The sequence below is a fragment of the Ornithorhynchus anatinus genome, chromosome 4 (genome assembly GCF_004115215.2).
Source record: "Ornithorhynchus anatinus isolate Pmale09 chromosome 4, mOrnAna1.pri.v4, whole genome shotgun sequence".
NCBI classification, from domain to species: domain Eukaryota; kingdom Metazoa; phylum Chordata; class Mammalia; order Monotremata; family Ornithorhynchidae; genus Ornithorhynchus; species Ornithorhynchus anatinus.
The window spans coordinates 18979008-18999481 of record NC_041731.1 but is presented as its reverse complement, the minus strand read 5'-3'; the positions used below and the strand labels follow the sequence as shown (position 1 = coordinate 18999481).

General features: G+C 51.8%; 1 long non-coding RNA gene across 1 annotated transcript in view; it reads right to left on the bottom strand.

Moving 5' to 3' along the window:
* The window catches only part of LOC114811342, a 50222-nt gene that overhangs the window by 11506 nt on the left and 18242 nt on the right, over positions 1-20474 (bottom strand). The gene's annotated exons all lie outside the window — the stretch shown is intronic.

The window sequence follows — 20474 nt, the reverse complement described above, 5'->3', positions numbered from 1 at the left end:
ACAGTGAGCAGAGACGGGAAAGTCAGGGAGAGGACAGGTTTGGGGTGGGAAGATCGGAGCTCAGTTTTGGACCTGACCTGTTGAGTTTTAGGTGTCGGGAGGACATCCAGGTGAAGATGTTGTAAAGGTAGGAGACGATGGGAGGCTGGAGGGAGGGAGAAAGAACAAGAGAAGAAATAGAGATTTAGGTATCTTCCACAAAGAGATGATAGTAGTAGCCGTGGGACCAAATGAGTTCACCAAGGGAGTGAGTGGCGATGGAGAACAGAAGGTGGCCAAGAACTGACCCTTGAGGAAGCCTACAGTTAGGGGCTGGGAGGGGAAGGAGAAGCCTGTAAAGGAAATTGAGAATGAAAGGCCAGAGAGATGAGGAGAAGAGGAGAGGATGGAGTCGGTGAAGCCAAGTTTGGATAATGTGTTGAAGAGAAGGGGATGGTCTGCAGTGTCAAAGGCAGCTGAGAGGTCGAAGAGGATTTGGATGGAGTAGGAGCCGTTGGATTTGGCAAGAAGGAGGTCACTGGTAACGTTTGAGAGGGCGGTTTCAGTGGGGTGAGGGAGATGGAAGTCTGAGGCTCACAGTCTTCCACCTGGCTGCTGTGTGACATGGGCAAGTCACTTCATTTCTCTGTTCCTCAGTTACCTCATCTTTAAAATGGGGATTAAGCCTGTGAACCCCATGCAGGATAGGGACTGTGTCCAGTCCGATTTGACTGTACCCAACCCAGCACTTAATACACTGCCTGGCACATAGTAAGTGCTTAAAAAGTATAATTTACATTATTCTCATTACTATCCTCACTGCCCACCATAGTCTTTATTTCCCAAGGTAGAGCATTCATGAACGTGGTGAATTTTGCCCTTTGAAGGATTCCATTAGATTGGCTTCTGATGGAAGCAATGTGGCCTAGTAGATAGACCCAGGCCTGGGAGTCACGGGAACTGGATTTGAATCCTGTCACCACCACTTCTCTGCTGTATCATCTTGGGCAAGTCACTTCACTTCTCTGCACCTTACTTCCCCCATCTGCAGAATGGTGATTCAAACCCTGTTCTCCATCCTACACAGACTGTGAGCCTCATGTGGAACCTGATAATCTTCTATTAACCCCTGAACCTAGTACAGTGCTTGGCACATAATAAGTGCTTAGCGACTGTTACAATAATCACTCTATTATAATTAGAAAAGTATTTTCGCTATTTTTTTCCTCAAATTTAAAATGTTTGTTTTTAGAATGTGTACAATACAGTTTTTTTCACAACATGGATTCATTCATTCATTCATTCATTCACTTATGTTGGGTTTTGTGAGGAGATGAGCGCTCCATTTAAAAACATTTTATGAAACTTGTCATTTCCAGGGCTGAGCTTTTAGGTTTCTGAACAGTGTTTAGAGCAGGGCCTAGTGGAAATAGAGACCGGTCCTGGGATTTGGAAGTTGGCGAACCGGGCTCTCCCAGGGAAGGGTGCAAGTGGAGTCAGGGTAGCAGAGTTCTGACTGGGGAGCTGGTGCCCAGGGTCTGGAGTGCTGGTCGGGAGCCGGGGACCTGATCCCATCTTCCCCAGGACAGATGAGCAGGCAGCGAGCTACCCCACACCATTGCTGCATTTGGGGCTTCAGGGGCTCGTGGCTCCAGGAAGCAATTAGGGTTCATGGCTGCAGAGAGCATTTCAGGTTTCCTGATGCACGATTATTAGGGTTTGCAGCTGCTAGGAGCATTTAGGCTTACGATGCAGGCAACGGGTCAAGCCCCCTGAGCGAGTGTGATGGGGGAGAGGCACAGGAGGGGTTCTCATAAGGTGCCAGTGGGACGTGGCTGGTAGATGTTGAAACACGGGGCGATGAGGACATGGCCAGCAACCGTTAAAGAGTGAGAGTGATTCAGATATGGCTGTGGAACACCGTTAGAGAATTTATCCGAGAAACGACTCTGATCTCGCAATTTTTGAATGAGAGGGTTCCGTGACCTTGGTGTAGAAATGAACAGATTAGAGAGAAAGAGCCGAGAGAGCAGGAAAGGGCAGAAAGTGGCTGCCCACCCATTCACCCCAGCAGGGTACGAGTGATGAACAGCCCCGAGCCGTCTGAACCTGGTATCTTTATTTATGAGCATTTCTGCGTTCCACTCGACCGCAACTCTTCCAGCGCAAAATCCCACCCAATCCCCTTGGTTGCCGTACTCCAGCCTCCAGTCAGAACCCAGCTCTTAGGAGTGGTCCATCTAAGGTAACATAATTGACACATCGGTTCCCAAACTTAAATGATCCATCTCCCACAGGAAAGAGATAAAACGGAGACCGGATGTCTAGTACAATATTGGAAGGAGATCTGGATCTGAAAGGGGCCCGCTGATTTGAAAGGACAGGAGAGATGCAGACCTGACTCAGGAAGGTTACATGAGAGAGGCATTTTTGCCAGATTCACAGGCCAGATTCCTGGGCAGAGAGAAGGGCCGGATTTCCTATGGTGGGTGGGCAAGGGCGGGGGCGGGATTCCAGCTGGGCATCGCCAGAACCAGGGGAGAGGCCTATGTTGTGCTCACTCCCTGCCCTGGGGGTGTACCTTGGTCTTCCCCCTCAGGGAATTCCGAGCCCATTTCTGGGCCCGGGCCATCCAGCCCACTAACCCTCTCCTCCCCTTGTGTCTGGCACCTTCTCCCGCCTCAGGACAAACTTTTCTGGGCTTTGGAAACGGGGCCCCCAGCCCGCAGAACATCTCCACCTGCGTTGGGCTCTGGCGAAGGAACATCCTGGGACCCCCGTGTTGATCCTCTTCTTTCTCCTGTTTCTCACCCTCCCCCACTTCCTCCTTCTCCTTTTCCAATTTCATCTCCTCCTCCTCCTCCTCCTTCAACTTCCACTCCTCCTCCACCTCTACCTTCCACTCCTCCACATCCCCTTCCACTTCCATCTTCTCCTATTCCAATTTCATCTTCTTTTCCCGCTCCTTCTCGCCCTCCTCCACTTCCTCCTCCGTTTTCTCCTTTTCCGATTTCATTTTCATTTCCTTCTCGTTCTCCTCCACCTCCTCCTCCTCGTGCTCGTCCTCCACTGCCTCTTGTCCGTCCTCTCCTTTGCACATTTCATCTTCCTTTCCTCCTCCACTTTTTCCTCCAACACCTTCTTCTTCTCCTCCTCCTTCTTCTCCACCTTCTCTTCCTCCTCCTTCTCGGGGTCCTCCTCCTACTCCTCCTCGATGCGGAGAATGTCCTGTAATTCCTGGGTCGTGATGATGTAGACCAGGTGTTCAAGTCTGTAGCAGCCAGAAGGTCAGAGAAGGAGGGTCGGGGGCTCCCGAGTCCCCTCTTCCTGCCACCCCCCTCTCCAACCTGACTCGGGCAGTGTCTCTGCTTTCTCCCCCCTGCCTCCAGCTGGACCAGAGGCCGCTCGGCCTTCCCTTATGCCCCACCGCCCCCAGCAGACACCCTGTCTTGCCCTTCCTCCTTCCCCGTGCCCGGCCCTTCCCCCGTCGCCCCGCCCCACTCTCCCTGTCCCAATCGGCCCTCCCCGGAGGTCCGGGCCCCTATTTCTCGATCGTTGCTTCCGGCTGGGAAGGGGAGGTGGGGAGCATCTGTCCCGCCGGGGATGGGTCTGCTGGCTCTGCTGCCCGCGGGGTCTTCGGCCCACCTCCGATGGGCAGCGACTGAAGAGGAGAGAGACCTCGGGTGACTCAGGCGGACTGAGCCATAAGGGGGAGAGGGGGAGGTAAGGAGCGTATTCAATGTCACTGAGTGGGCAAGTGACAGAGTCTGGACTACAACTCTGATCTCTTGACACCCCCTTCTGTGTAATGGGGACTTCCCACTCGGAGGAATCCACTTATGCTTTACGCACCCAAGCCCCTAGCTGCCACCCGCGAGCACTTCCTACGTGGGAGGAATCCATTTATGTGTTACACACCCGTGGTGAAGCACCTAGCTCCTACCCATGAGTACTTCACATTTGGGAGGAATCCACTATCTTTCTTTCTTTCTTTCTTTCTTTCTTTCTTTCTTTCTTTCTTTCTTTCTTTCTTTCTTTCTTTCTTTCTTTCTTTCTTTCTTTCTTTCCTTCCTTCCTTCCTTCCTTCCTTCCTTCCTTCCTTCCTTCCTTCCTTCCTTCCTTCCTTCCTTCCTTCCTTCCTTCCTTCTTTCTTTCTTTCTTTCTTTCTTTCTTTCTTTCTTTCTTTCTTTCTTCCTTTCTTCCTTTCTTCCTTTCTTCCTTTCTTCCTTTCTTCCTTTCTTCCTTTCTTCCTTTCTTATTTATTGAGTGTTTACTGTGCGCAGAGAACTGTACTATGGGCTTGGAAAGTACAGTTTGGCAACAGATAGAGACAATCCCCACCCAACAACGCGCTCACAATCTAGAAGGGGCAGACAACAAAACAAAAGTAGACAGGCATCAGTAACATTAAAAACAGATGAATAGAATTATAGGTATATACACATCATTAATAAAATAGCATAATAAATATGTAGAAATATATACTACCACTACTACTATGGCTACTACTGCTACTATTATTGATATTGGTATTACTACTACTACTCTTACTACTGCTACTGCTACTAGTGTCCAACGCTTAGAACACTGTTTGGCACATAGTAAGCGCTTAATGCTACTCCTACTGCTACTACTCTTACTACTACTCTTATTACTATTATTCTGTCAATGTTATTTACTGAGCACTTACTGTGTGCAGAGCACTGTACTAAGTGTTTCGGAGAGTACAATAGAACAATGTAACGGACACATACCCCTCTCACAACGCGATTGTCATCTAGTTGAGAAATTACAGATATGGACATAGGTGCTGTGGGGCTGGGAGGTGGGGATGAATGAAGGGAGTCAAGATGATGAAGAAGGCAGTGGGAGAAGAGGAAAGGAGGGCTTAGACAGGGAAGTCCTTTTGAAGGAGATATGCCTTCAATAAGGCACTGAAGGAGGGGAGAGTAATTGGCTGTCAGATATGAAGACAGATGGTGTTCCTGGCCAGAGGCAAGATGTGGGCGACAGTTTGGCAGTGGGATAGACGAGATCGAGGTACAGTGAGAAGGTTAACATTAGAGAAGTTGAGTGTTTGCGCTGGGTTGAAGTATGAGAGCAAAGAGGTGAGGCGAGGGGGGTAAGGTGATTGCGTGCTTTGAAGCTGATGGTAAGGAGTTTCTGTTTGAGGCGGAGGTGGGTGGACAACCACTGGAGGGTCTTGAAGGAATGAGAAAACGTGGCCCAAACCCTTCTGTAAAAAATGATGCGTTGAGCAAAGTGAAGTATGGACTGGCGTGGGAAGAAACGTGAAGCTGGGAGGTCAGCAGAGAGTGATAGAGGAATCAAGGCGGGAGTGGATAAATGCTTGGATTAACGTGATTTTAGCTTGGATGGAGAGGAAAGAGCAGATTTTAGTGATGTTGTGAAGGTCGAACCGACGAGATTTAGTGATCGATTGAATATGTGCATTGAATGACAGAGAAGAGTCCGACTGATGGATGCAAGTATTGTGGAGCAGAGGGTGGGTTGACTATCAAGCGTTGAAAGGGTCCAGATGTGCATGCTTAGATGACACAGAAGGGAGAAGGAATAGGGGAAAAGAGGGATTAATCGGGGAAGGACTATTGGAGGAGATGTGACAGCAGTAAGGCTTTGAATGTGAATGGTATTCTGCAGAGACACAGAAGCACAATAAAGGAGCCAAAAAGAGCAGGGATAGGTTGGTTTTCTCTCAAAGACTCCTGTAATTTTCCGGATTTCTGAGGTGTAAAATCTAACTTGTATATCATCATCAGCTTATGATGACCGCCTTCCTCTGAAGAATTTCATCAGTATTATTCATTTACTCATTCAATCGTATTTAGTAAACGCTTACTGTGTGCAGAGCACTGTACTAAACCATTGAAATGTACAATTCAGCAAGAGATAGAGACAATCCCTACCCAACAACGGGCTCACAGTCTGGAAGGCGGGGAGACAGGCAACAACACAAAACAAGGAGACAGGCATTAATAGCATCAAAATAAATACATAGAATTATAGTTATGTACACATCATTAATAAAATAAATAGAATAATGAATACGTACATATATAGATGCAAGGGTTGTGGGGGTGGGGAGGGGGTAGAACAGAGGGAGGGAGTAGAGGCGATGGGGAGGGGCGGAGGAGTCCTCCTGGAGGAGGTGACCTTTCAGTGCCGAATTGTACTTTCCAAGCACGTAGTACAGTGCTCTGAAGACAGTAAGTGCTCAATAAATACGATTGAATGAATGAAGGAAGGAAGGAAGGGAGGAAGTGAGCTAGTTTGGCTGATGGGAGGAAGGAGGGCATTCCAGGCCAGTGGAAGGACGTGGGCCAGGGGTCGACGGCGAGATAGGCATGAATGGGGGATCATGAGGTTCACGACAGAGGAGCAGAGTGTGCGGGCTGGGCTGTAGAAGGAGAGACGGGAGGTGAGGTAGGAGGGGGCAAGGTGATTCTATCCTGCCTGGATTATTGCCTCAGCCTCCTTGCTGACCTCCTATGTTTCTCTCTCTCCCCTCTGCCGTCCAAACTTCACTCTGCTGCCTGGATCACGCTTTCCTATAAAAACGATCAGGAAATGTTTCAACTGTTTGCCGTGCACCGATTGTACACATTTCTTGGGGAAAGGACAAAGGAGTGGGACATCTCCTTATTTGACAAAGGGACTTTAGATTTGGCTAAAACCCCAGCTCTCAAAATGGCTAAAAGTGTTAACTAAATCAAAATTAAGGTGAGGAACCTTGTCAGCCATTCATAAGCATAAGGATTGTCTTACACTGTGTACTCAGATTCTAGAAGGCCAATACTTTCCAGGCTGCTACTCTAATAAGTAACACCACATGCTACGTGGACATCTATTTTCCCTGAGCCACAAGCTAAGGCAACCCCTGGTTACTTGTTCCCTTGGTTCCTGCAGATATCTAAGTGGGTATACACACAGATAGGAAACATATGTAACAACCGAGCCCTGCTCTGGTCTGCCTAATGTGAACTTAGCATCCTGAAATAATTTACATATCGGGACCACCTGGACTCACCTCCTTTAGGGGTATTCAAAATCCCCCTCGATATTCTTCCAGGCTTTGAGGAATTATTTTGGATCAGGTCTGGCTACTCCTCACACACTGCGTAACTTTAAGTCCTGCTACAGGGCTCATGAGTTCAAATCCCAGCTCTGCCACTTGTCAGCTGTGTGACTGTGGGCAAGTCACTTAACTTCTCTGTGCCTCAGTTCCCTCATCTGTAAAATGGGGATTAAGACTGTGAGCCCTACGTGGGACAACCTGATTCCCCTGTGTCTACCCCAGCGCTTAGAACAGTGCTCTGCACATAGTAAGCGCTTAACAAATACCAACATTATTATTATTATTACCTTCGAGGACCAGGGAAAGCACAATGACTGCAAGGCTGCTATTATCACCTAATAAGATAGCACATAGTTTTACAACACCAGCCTGTGCAAAACCCTGACCTGTTGTTCATTGATGGCTTCTGCCTTCGGGGTGACTGAGGGCAGCTCAAATCAGGCTATATGGTCTGCTCTGAGCCTGCTATTCTGGAATCCCAGGCCCTACCTTCCCATTATTCAGCACAATAGGCTGAGTTACTTGCTCTTACTTGTGTCTGCTTTCTGGCCTCCGGGTAAATCACAACAATCTATACTGACTCCCGGCATGCCTCTGGGGTTGGGCATGATTTTGGTTCCCTCTGGTAACAACAAGATTTCTTTTTGGCTGCGGGAACTCCTAAACGAAATGGGCTCCTTGTTGCATCCCTTTTAAAGACCATCTTGCTACCTGTGTCTCTTGCTGGTGTGAAATGTGTGATGCATTCCTCCTCTCACGACCTCGCGTGCAAGGCCGCACAGATGGCGATTCGCGAGTTGCGGCTCTACAGTCCTCACAATTTCCCGATGCCGCCACTTGGTGTCTCTCTCCTCTGCTCCCTGGTCCTCACTCCACTATTTCATTTCATTTCAGAAAGCGGCCCCTCTGAGGGAGGTAAAATTCTGGTTAACACTTAACTGTTAACAAAGTCCTTCAGAAGTATGGGTGAGCTCCAACCACCTTCATGTTGCTCCCCACGCTGAATTGCCTTTCCTTGTCTGGCTCGCTCATGGTTATGCCCATATGGAAAAAGAGGGGAATGGTGGACTCATTATGAGGTTCTTGTTTGCACCCTAGATAGGGCAGCTAGCTCTCCGGTATGAAGCAGAGTTGGGCAGAGCCGAATTATGCATCTATCCACCAGCAAAGGCACCCGGAAAAAAGTACCAGTAAGAAGGGCTGCAAGAGCAGGAGGATCAGCTAGAGAACCAAGCGTCTAGTACAGTGGTCTGCAACAGTATGGGCTCAATAAATCCTAATGAATGAATATTGAACCAGGAAGCCGCTGTGAGAATGTGAGGCGGGGAGGTGGGGCAGAGAGGATCAACTAGATCCATAAGACGGGGACCAGCAACCCCAGTCCCATAGATGATCCAAAAGAGAGGGGTCAGAGGCACCGCTGCCTTTGTCAGAGGGGGATGTGGTACTGGAGACAGGGAAAAGATTCTGGGGCTTTGTCCGTAACTGGCAGTTGAGGCTGTCTTGTTCGTTTCTTCTGGAGAGCTTGCCATCTCTGTACAGTTCATTAACCATGGCTATGCTGTGCATCTCTCTCTGAGTTCAGAAGGGTCTGTGTTGGACCGTGAGGTGCACGACAGGGGAGCAAAGTGTGCGAGCTGGGCTCTAGAAGGAGAGACAGGAGGTGGGGTAAGAGGGGGCAAGGTGATGGAGACCTTTGAAGTCAATAGTGAGGAGTTTTTGCTTGATGAGAAAGTTGATAGGCAACCACTGGAGATTTTTGAGGAGGAGGGTGGCATGGCCACAACGTGAAGAGTGAAGTAAAGACTGAAGTGGAGAGAGACAGGAGATTGGGAGATCAGAAAGGATGCTGATGCAATAATCCAGTCAGGTTATGATGATTGATTGTACTAACTTGGATTCTGGTCCCGCCCCGGAAAGGGCCTCGGTTGGTCCGTCCTCTCCGGGTCGGTGGACGACGGCGACGGGTCCTCCCGAGTGAAGCGGGGCCCAGGATTCTTTGGATTCTTCCCGGGGAAGTGGGGGCTTCCCGCGACGCAGCCGACCCGTCGACAGATTTTGTATTAAGCTCCCTCTGGCAGCGTGGGATCATTCGAATCCCTGAGATCGGGCGGCTCGCTCTCTATTATTTGATTCAAATGGTATTTCTTAAAGCCCTGACAGTGTGTCCCACACGGGGCTCAGAGTCTCGATCCCCGTTTTCCAGATGAGGGAACTGGGGCACGGAGAAGTGAAAGCGACTTGCCCGGAGCCACATGACAGACCGGCGGCGGAGCACCCGGGACCTCCTGACTCCCGGGCCCCAGCTCTCTCCGCTCCGCCATGCTGCTTCTCCTGAAGAACGGTCCCGGGATTAAAACAATCTGCAGGCAGTGTTTTGGGTTTTCGTGTTTACATGGATTTTGAGATCGGTAAACCCAGAGGTCAGGAACTGAAGTGATCTGTTGTCCAGCGGTGTGTCGTCCAGCTCTCCGGCTAGCAGAAATTCAGGGTCTGTGTGGGAAATTCTGAGGCTTCACTCAGTTGTATTTATCGTAGACTCTCTGTGCGCAGAGCACTGTACTAACCGCATGGGAGAATCCAGAACAATAACCAACAGACCTATCACCTGCCCACGACTTAGGTTGGGGCAGAACTCAACTGAAAGCCTGAAAAAGCGAGCCAACGGGAGGTAAAGAGAGTCAGGTTTGGATGCGGTTTTAAAAGGAGAATCATCTGTTTTCTAAACATCACTAGGCTACGGTGTCAGTGTAGAAGATCGACAACTGAGCAGCAGCAGGAAAATTGCCAGGTCCAAGAGGGAGGACTTTCGGGGACGGGGTGGAAGGGAAGAAGAATCCCTATTGGGTCGATTCACCAACACCGTGTTAGAATATCCCGACCACACAGTGAAGCTATCGAAGATGGGATCTGGCAATTGCATTTTGGATCAGTTACAGTAATCTGGATCGTGTCAGGTTTATTACGTGGACATGGCACAGTTCTGCCGTCTCTTTGGATAATCTCAGTTTTCTCCGTGTTTCCTCTGTGAGCCTTCCTTTGGCGCCCAGGTGGTCATCCTGATCCGTTGCCCTAGTACGGATTGGTTCCCAGTTGCCCAGGTTCATGCATTCCTGGAGGGAGAGTTTTGCTCGGTTGGAAAGAGGCGATGAGAGGAAAGCTGGATGGCGGTAAAGATGTTTTTCCGCAATCTTGGAACGGTCCGCCGTGTCCGCGGCGCTGGAGCTGATAGGGAGTCCCTCTGAAAACACATCCGGCCTTGTTGAGGAGAATCAATTCGATGTCCCGACGGTCCGTTCGCTAGATGAAGGAGTGACGCGGGGCGTGGCCCCCCCACACCCCATGTAGCATCTCTCTCATCCCAACTACACGTGAGCACATTTATGAACACACACACACACACACACACGAGCATATTCGGGTACAGGCTTATACACCTCTGCACCTGCGTACGCATCTAGACAGTAGACTCTAAACTGGCTGTGGGCAGGGAATGTGTCTGTTCTGTTGGTCTAATGTACTCTCCCAAGGGCCTAGTACAGTGCTTCGCACATGGGAAGCGCTCAATAAATAGGATTGAGTGGCCGACCCCGGGATGCTTGTGTGACCACCTGCGTGAGCACATAATAATGACAGGGAGTCAGAAGGACTCCCTGTCCGCCGTATGACCTGGAGCGAGTCAGTTCACCTCTCCGTGCCTCCGTTTCCTCATGTGTAATAAAGGCAGATTAAGAGTAGGAGGCCAATGTGGGACAGGGATCGGGCCCAGCCTGATTTACTTGTATCTCTCCCAGCACTTAGAACAGTAAGTGCTTAGTAAGTACAACAATCTTAATAATAATTATTATGAATACACACATATCTAGATGGATAACACACGCACACAACCCGACAAGATTTTAATTTTCCTGGACCTGCTTTTTGCCGATCTCTTCTGCGTCGCGGTTTTAAGCTTTCACGTTTTATACCGTCAGAAAGCGTCATCACAGGGGCGGTCGAGTATCGCGGGTCAGTAAGACCGTTCTCCTCAAAACCGTTCTCCTCCAGACTTGCACCTCCAGGGCCCTCGGTCAGACGTAGCGTGTCGCGGAAGGAAGGCTCGGGCGAGGCCGCTCAGGGGCGATGTCATAAAGCGCCGCTGGTCAGACTGTCCGCCGGCCATAGGCCTCCCATAGACGTGATGAGGGTTCCGGAGCCGTTAGAGAGGAGGGGTCCCTTTGTTCTACGTCAGAGGAGGGTCAGCCGTATGCTAAAAAAGCTCCGGCCCTAATGCCAGGCCAGGGGTCTGGTCTGGGGAGGTGAAAGGAGTGTATTTTATCACGAGGAAACGATCGCGTTGTGAATCTGCACGACGACGGGGGGCCCTAAGGCCGGCGGCATAGAGCACGGCTCCAGAGAGCGGGGACTCCCGGACGATTGAAGGAAGAGGGGAGTGTGCGGGACAACTTTCTCTTCAGAGGCTGCCCACGCCAGTCTCCTTTCCTCCTTCTGAAACTCTCTCTCCTCTCTTCTTTATTTGCTCTCCCTGTCCTCTCTCTCTCTTCTCTCCTCTCTTTCTCTCCTCTACTCTCTCTCTGTCCTGTTTTCTCTCCTCACTTTCTCTCCTCTCCCCTCTCTCTGTCCTCTTTTCTCTCCTCGCTTTCTCTCCTCCCCTCTCCTCTCTCTCTCTCCTCTCATATCTTTCTCTCCTCTTCTCTCTCTCTGTCCTCTCTTCTCTCTTTCTTTCCTCTCCCTCGTCTTCCTCCTCACCCTTCTCCCCTCCCTTCCCTTCTCTCCCTCCCATTTTCTCTCCTCTTTCTCTCCTCTTTCGTTCCTCTCCCCTCCCTTCTCTCCCTCCTTTTCTCTCCCTCTTCTCTCTCTCCTCTTTCTCTCTCCTCTCCCTCCTCTCCCTTCTCTCCTATTTTCTCTATCTCTTCTCTCTCTCCCTCTCCTCTCTTCTCTCCTTTCTCTCTCTCGCTCTCCTCTCATCTTTCTCCGTGCTCTCTTTTTCTCACCTCTCCGTCTTCTTCCTCCTCCTCCTTCTCTCCCATTTTCTCTATCTCTTCTCTCCTTTCTCTCTCTCCCTTCTCTCCCTCTCTCCTCTCTCCTCTCTTTCTCTCCTCTCCCTCCTCTCCTATCTTCTCTCCTCTCTTCTCTCTCTCCTTTCTCTCCCTCTTCTCTCTTTCTCTCTCCTCTTTCTCCTCTCTCTCCTCTCCCTCCTGTCCCATTTTCTCTCCCTCTTCTCTCTCTCTCTCTTCCTTCTCTCCTCTCTCCCTCTCCCCTCTGCCTCCTCTCCCTTCTTTCCCTCCCTTGTTTTCTCTTCCTCTCCTCTCCTCCTTCTCCTCTTCCTCCTCTCTCTTCTCTCCCATTTTCTCTACCTCTTCTCTCCCTCCTCTCCCTCTCTCGTCTCTCTCTCTCTCTTATCTCTCCTCTCTTTCCTTTCCCTGTTTTCATTCTCCCCGCCCTCCCTTTCATATCTGTTTCTCTCTGTGGTTCCCCACAGGCCCTTTCAAGTGAATCGTTTGAGAGGCTGCTAGTGTTTAATAAGTCGGCCTGGCGGCACTACAAGACGACACCCGAAGCCGACGACTGGGGCGACCCCGGCAGCGAACCCAGGGACGCTTCCAAATGCAAGGCCGACCCTTAATTCCCTCCCCACTCATCTGCTTCCCCCTTGCGGCCTCCGCTCGTCCCCCGGGTCCCGCCGCACGGCACGGGAGGGCCCCGGGATCCAGAGACGGGACGGGGAGGGCACGGGACGGTTTTCGGGGGGTGTGTTTTCACTCCCAGGTTGGTCACGGCACTGCCGGAGACTGTGGGGCTTTTTGGTTTTTGTTTTTGTCATGGAAATATCGGTAAAAGCTCTTACTCTGCGGCAGGGACTGCAGTCAATTGGTCGGTCGTATCCTTTGAGCGCTCACTGTGTGCGGAGCACCGTGTCGAGCCTCGGGGAGGGTACAGAGTCACAGGAAACCGATGCATCTCTTGCCCATGACGAGCTAGAGGAACGTAGAGCGGTGAGGTAGATATCGGCTAATCAAGTGGGATGCGGTCCCCGAGCACAGGTATGGGATCTCCGTTCTTCAGATGGGGGAACTGAAGAATGGGGAAGTGAAAGCGACTTGCCCTGGGCCACACAACAGACCGGCAGCGGGGCACACGTGACCTCCTGACTCTCGGGCCTCGGCTCTATCCGCTCCGCCGTGCTGCTTCTCCTGAAGAACATTCCAGGGATTAAAACAGTCGACAAGTAGTATTTTTGGTTTTTGGTTTTCATGGATTTTGTGATCGGTAAACCCAGAAGTCAGGAACTGAAGTGATCTATTGTCCAGCGGTGTGTCGTCCAGCTCTCCGGCTAGCAGAAATTCGGGGTCTGTGTGGGAAATTCATTCATTCATTCATTCAATAGTATTTATTGAGCGCTTACTATGTGCAGAGCACTGTACTAAATGCTTGGGATGAACAAGTCGGCAACAGATAGAGACAGTCCCTGCCGTTTGACGGGCTTACAGTCTAATCGGGGGAGATGGACAGACAAGAACAATGGCAATAAATAGAGTCAAGGGGAAGAACATCTCGTAAAAACAATGGCAACTAAATAGAATCAAGGCGATGTACAATTCATTAACAAAATAAATAGGGTAACGGAAATATATACAGTTGAGCGGACGAGTACAGTGCTGTGGGGATGGGAAGGGAGAGGTGGAGGAGCAGAGGGAAAAGGGGAAAAAGAGGGTTTAGCTGCGGAGAGGTAAAGGGGGGAGTGGCAGAGGGAGTAGAGGGAGAAGAGGAGCTCAGTCTGGGAATGTCTCTTGGAGGAGGTGAGTTTTAAGTAGGGTTTTGAAGAGGGGAAGAGAATCAGTTTGGCGGAGGTGAGGAGGGAGGGCGTTCCAGGACCGCGGGAGGACGTGGCCCAGGGGTCGACGGCGGGATAGGCGAGACCGAGGGACGGCGAGGAGGTGGGCGCCAGAGGAGCGGAGCGTGCGGGGTGGGTGGTAGAAAGAGAGAAGGGAGGAGAGGTAGGAAGGGGCAAGGTGATGGAGAGCCTTGAAGCCTAGAGTGAGGCGTTTTTGTTTGGAGCGGAGGTTGATAGGCAACCACTGGAGTTGTTTAAGAAGGGGAGTGGCATGCCCAGATCGTTTCTGCAGGAAGATGAGCCGGGCAGCGGAGTGAAGAATAGACTGGAGCAGGGCGAGAGAGGAGGAAGGGAGATCAGAGAGAAGGCTGACGCAGTAGTCTAGCCGGGATATAACGAGAACCTGTAGCAGTAAGGTAGCCGTTTGGGTGGAGAGGAAAGGTTCTGGGACTTCACTCGGTTGTATTTATCGTGCACTCTCTGTGCGCAGAGCACTGTACTGATCGCTCGGGAGAAGCCACTACAATAACCAACAGACCCATCCCCTTCCCACGACTCAGGCTGGGGCAGAAGTCGACTGACAGCCCGAAAAAGCGAGCAAACGGGAGGCAAGGAGAGTCAGATCTGGATGCAGTTTTAAAAGGAAAATCATCTGTTTTCTAAACATCACTAGGTTACGGCGTCAGTGTAGAAAATTGACAATGAGCAGCAGGGGAAAATTGCCGGGTCCAAGAGAGAGGCCGTTATGGGGGGGAAAGGGAAGAAAAATCCCTATTGAGTCAATTCACCAACACCGTGTACAATATCCTGACCACACATGAAGCTATCCAAGATGGGAACTGGCAATTGCAGGAAGCACTCAATAAATAGGATTGACTGGCCGATGCCGAGATGCTTGTGTGTCCACCTGCATGCGCATGTAATAATAACAGGGTCAGGACTCCCTGTCTGCCGTTTGACCTCGAGGAAGTCACTTCACTTCTCTGTGCCTCCGTTCCCTCATCTGAGCCCCATGTTGGAAGTGGACCGTGTTCGACCCGATTCTCTCCTTTTTACTCCCACGCTGAGGACGGTGCCTGGCACTTGACAGATGCTGTCGTCATCGTCGTTATTACTAGAGAAGCAGCGTGGCTCACTGGAAAGAGCACGGGCTTTGGAGTCAGAGGTCATGGGTTCGAACCCCGGCTCTACCACTTGTCAGCTGTGTGACTTTGGGCAAGTCACTTAACTTCTCGGTGCCTCAGTTACCTCATCTGTAAAATGGGGATTTAGACTGTGAGCCCCACGTGGGACAACCTGATTCCCCTGTGTCTACCCCAGCGCTTAGAACAGTGCTCGGCACATAGTAAGCGCTTAACAAATACCAACATTATTATTATTATTAGGGAAGACGACGGGGTGTTTTTTGGTCGCCGTTGAGTTTCTGTTATTTTTACCATAGGCCGAGAGGTCTCTACAAGGCGGAACTTCTCCCACTTTCTTCCCTCTTCCATAGCCACTCTCAGGGGTCGCAGTCACCGGTGACGAACCCCACCGGGGCAGGTCTCACATTCTGTTCCGGGGCCACGGGCTCCACTCCCGCTCTCCCTGCCGTCTGACTCGACAGGGCGGGTCGACGGGTACGGGGTGAGACCGGCAAGAGAGTGCAGATGACCGGCTGCTAACCGTCCCCACGGAGGCCGGTACGTCTCGGGCTCTGGCCCTCGAAACCCCGGAGGTCCGAACGCCATTCGCCGGTCTGCCGCCGGGTCCCACCCCTCCGCGGGAGCGGGCGCTCTACCCGAGGACGTTGGGAAGCGGAGTCCCCTCCCTCTCCTCTCCTCGCTCTCCCCGGGAAGGTTCAGGGTGACCGGAATGAGGATTCCTCCCATCCTTCGCTCCCCTGGGTTCGCAGCTCGGCCTCGAAAAGCGGGGTCTGGGCCGTCGGACAGATCGGGGAGGAGGCGGCCGTTTTGGTGGGGCGGCGAGTCGACCACAGGCGCGAGGGAAGGAGGACGGGAGCCTGACCGGCCATCGTTTCGGTTTTATTTGTCCGCGCCAACCGAGGGGGCGGCTTGCAGCTGCGAACCCGGCCACCACGGACGCTTCGGAGAGAGGAGAGAGATCGCAGCCACAAGGGGGGAATTTTGGCCTCCACTCGACTCTGTCCCGGTGCCGAGCAGGCCTAAAATAGGGAAGGGCGTATGTGTGCGTTTGTGTGTGTGTGTGTGTGTAATGTGTGTGTTTGTTTGAGGGAGGGCAGGGGTCGTCGCGTGACTCGACCGATTGGGGCCGGACAGAGAAGCTTCACCCTATCGTGGCCTCTTGACCCTAGCGAGGTGCCCGTTTCAGGCATGTTTTTATGCATCCATACGTACATATGTACATACCCGTATGGTCCCACGCACTTACATATACACGTATACGTATATAGCTTCGTCTCTAGGTCAGTCGCGGCGACTCTGACAGACGTCTCACCCCGAGGCCGAACGATGGGGTGACTCTTAGCCCGGTCCTTTCCAAGGGGCCCCGCGTCCCAGCCTGAGTGGGAGGAGCGGGCCCGCCGTGTTCAGAGGGTGCAGGCCGGCCAGGGTGGAAGAAACCGGTCCACCGAGCTCGGGGGACGCCGGGTGGGATGGGTGGTCCCGGACCGTCCTCTCTGGAGGGTGCCAGCCTTCCGGGTGGGAGGGAGCAGGATGCCGGGCTCAGAAGGTGCCAGCCTGCCACAGAGGGAGTGCAGTGTCACAGTAAACCTACGCATCCCTTGCCCACAATGAGCTCACAGTCTAGAGGAACGTAGAGCGGCGGGGTCGATACCGGCTAATCGAGTCGGACACGGTCCCCGAGCACAGGTACAGGATCTCCGTTCTTCATATGGGGGAACTGAGGTACGGGGAAGTGACTCGCCCAAGGTCACACCCAGCGGGGCACTTAGGTCCAGAGACTGTTCTAATCACTGGGGGGAGATGCAAGCTAATCAGGTTGGACACAGTCCCTGTCCCCCATGGGGCTCACAGCCTTCAGCCCCATTTTCCAAAGGAGGGAACTGAGGCCCAGAGAAGTTTGTTAATAATAATAATACTACTACTAATAATAATAATGTTGGTATCTGGTAAGCGCTTACTATGTGCCGAGCACCGTTCTAAGCGACTCGCCTAGAGTCACCCAGCTGACGGGTAGCGGAGCCGGAATTAGAACCCAGGTCCTTCCGAATCCCAGGCCCATGTGCTTTCCATTAGGCCACGCTGTTGCTCTCCACGCCGATGGCAGAGCTCTCCAGCAGACAGAAGTCGGCGCGATGTCAAGCCGGTCTCACCGGTTACTCCGCACTGACCGTGACTCTGTCCTCAGCCTCTTGGCCGATCCCCATATAAAAGGGCTTCCCTCTCCGCCCCCGTCTGTCACGCCGAAAAGCCTTCCTAAGGAGTACATCCTTCTCTCCGTAATTCCGCATAATCTTTCTTGACTTGGGTCAGAGAGTCCACAGCTCAGGGTCTAGACCGCCAGGACGGCCCACGTAGACTCTCGCCATCGATCTTCAATCGTGATCGGCCTCATCGGCATCCCACGACTCTCGATCCGACTTCCACGTCAGACCGTCGCCCCGCTTTCAGCGACGGAAAGTATCTGCGAGACATGCCGGGAAAGGGACCCAATATTTCCTGCCTTTCTCCTATTTCGAATGACTAATAATAATACTCACTGAACTCATTAAGCGCTTACTGTGTGTGTGCCAAGCACTGAGGCAGATTCATGTCCATCAGGTCGGAAACAGTCTCCATCCCACCTCGGGCTCTTAATTGGAGGCCAGTTTGTTTCTCTGAAACTCTCGAGGCAGCCAGAATCCGGATGGGATTTTGTTTCCGGTGACATTCGAGCGAATAACTGACGGAGAGGTCGGCGGGTTTCAGAGGCTCGCCGAAATCATTCCTCCTCCGCGAGGCTCTCCCCGATTAATGTGCCCTTTTGACACTCAGAGAAGTACGGGGGTGGACCCGCTCTGAAACCCAGGCATCTTCAGAAGCCCCTGCCCGCCTCTCATCCGCCGTGACCCCGGGCGAGCCGCCTCACTCCTCCGGGACCCTGTCTGTCAAACAGGGGTCGAAACCGCGAGCCCCATACGGGACGGGAGCCGGGTCCGACCCGATTATTCCTTACCTGCCCCGTTCTTTACTACGCTGCCGGGCACGGGTGAGCGCTCGACGGACAGGACGACCGTTACGATTATTTTGTCCCAGAGAGAGCACTTCGTACATGCGGCCGCTCCCCGTATGGTCAGCGTCGTCGCTGCCGATAGGACGCCTCCGGGGGATAAGCCCGCGCCTCGAGCAGGTCACGAGTCTGGAGGGAGTTGGTTTTCCCCGCCTTCTTTTCTTTGTGACTCTCGTCCTGGTCCTCTCCGAGGGGCCCGGCGTCCCAGTCTGGGGGAGTGGGAGAAGGAGAGGCCTCCGCTGGAGCGAGCAGCGGTGGACACCGTGTCTCCAGGAGTGAGCCAGGTTTCCGTAAGGGCGAGGAGGAGGAGAGAACGAGAAAGGAAAAGGTCAAGGATGAAAGGTAGTTTACCTGTAATGGAGCGGGGATTCCAGAGGCCACACTTGAAAGTAGCTGTGGGTTCAGGGGGGCGGGGAAGCGGGGGGAGTGGAGGGTTTGGATGGGAACGAGGTGGCGGGGCCCTAAACGGGGAGAGGGGGAAGAGGGGTGGCGGTGGGACAGGAGGACTGGGTTGGGGCGTACGTGCGCAAGAGGGAAGGGGGGAGGGTGGGAGGAGGGGGTTTGGTGGGGAGGAGCGTAGGGATAGGAGGAAGAGGGGTGGCGCTGGTAAAGTGGGGTTGTAGGGTGGTGCAGGGGAGGGGGGAGGAGGCAGAGGAGAGAGCGAGAAAGAGCTGAGCGGGAGGGGGGAAGGTGAAAGAGAGGATTGGGAGAGGCAGATGGGAGGAGGGGTGGTGGAGGGACATGGTGAGGCCAGAGGGGTAAGTGGCAGCACTGAGAACAATTGACGCTAACATGCGAAAGCAGTGGTATAGTAACATGATACAATAAAATATTATTCAGAAGCGGGTGATGACCAGGGTCGGGTGTTGACATGACTAAGGATCGACCTGATCAAAATCAAAGTCAAAAGGCTAGCGGCAAGGAGAGTCCTGGGGCTTATGTCCAAATGTCTCTGAGGTGGAGGCAGGACCCCTGAGGATGTCCGGGGTGGGTTGGGGGCGTAGGTGGCGGCTAAGGTAAGGTAACACAGTGATAACAAGGACATTGTCGCCCGGGGTGGGGGAAATCAATCACCTCACAGGGGAAGAGGGAGTGAGGGCTTACCAAAATGGCCAGGGAGAGGGCGGTTGGGGAGCAGAATGGCCCAAAGCCCGGGGTGGGAGGAGAGATTTAGGATTCGTGGAAGAGTTAGGGTCATGGTTAGGTTTAAGGTTAGACCTAGGGTAAGTGCTAGTGTTAGATTTAGGGTTCGGGTAAGGGTTAGGGTTAGGGCCAGATTTAGGGTTAGGGTTAGGCTTAAGTTAAGAGTTTGATTTAGGGTTAGGTCTAGGGCTAAGGTTAGGGTTAGGAATTGGAGTTAGTGTTATGGTTAAGTTACGGTTAAGGTTAGGTTTATGATTAAGTTTAGGGTTAGGGCTAGGTTTAAGGTTAGGGTTCATTCATTCATTCAGTCATATTTATTAAGCTCATCCTGTGTGTAGAGCAATGTACAAAGAGCTTGGGATAGTACAATATAAAACAATGAACAGTGACAACCTTCCTACAGAGACCTCACAGTCTAAAGTGGGGGAAGACAGACATCAATAGAAATATATAAAATGAAAGATATACAAGTAAGTGTTGGGGGCTGTGAGGTGTGGAAGAGCTTAAGGAGCAAGTCAAGACACAGAAGGAGTGGGAGATGATGGAAAGTGAAGCTTAGCCTGGGAAAGCCTCTTAGAGGAGATGTGACTGAATAAGGCTTTGAAGTGAGGCAAGGGAGAGTAATTGTCTGGTATATTTGAGGAAAGCTATGGATAGATTTAGGTTTATGGTTACTGTTTAGGTTAGGGCTAGCTCCGGGACTACTGCTAGGGCTAGGGTTAGGGTTAGAATAATAGGGTTAGGTTTAGGGTTAAGGATAGTGTCAGGGCTAGATTTAGAGTAAGGTTAGGTTTATGGTAAGGGTTTGGGCTGCAGCTATGGTTAGGGGTAGAGTTAGGGGGTCAGGATTAGGTTTGGTAGTAGCATAAAGCCTAGAGTTAAGGTTCAGACTAGGGCTATTAATAAATTTAGGGCTAAGACTAGGGCTAGGCCTAAGGTTAAAATTAGGATTACATTAGGAGAAGGGGGTTAGTGTTAGGACCCGATCCTCGCTGCTCCCGGCTCACCAAGACACCCTCAGAGATTTCGCGCCAGAGACTGAAGTCCTACCAAAAAACGCGTTGCCGAAAATCTCCGCACACATTTCTGACCCTTGGTGTGAAAAAATAGCCATTACATTAGGAGAAGGGTTAGTGTTAGAGTTATGGCTAGGGTTAGGGCTAAGAATAGAGTAAGTCGTAAGATTAGCATCAGAACTATGGCTAGTGTTAGGGGCAGGCGTAGGCATAG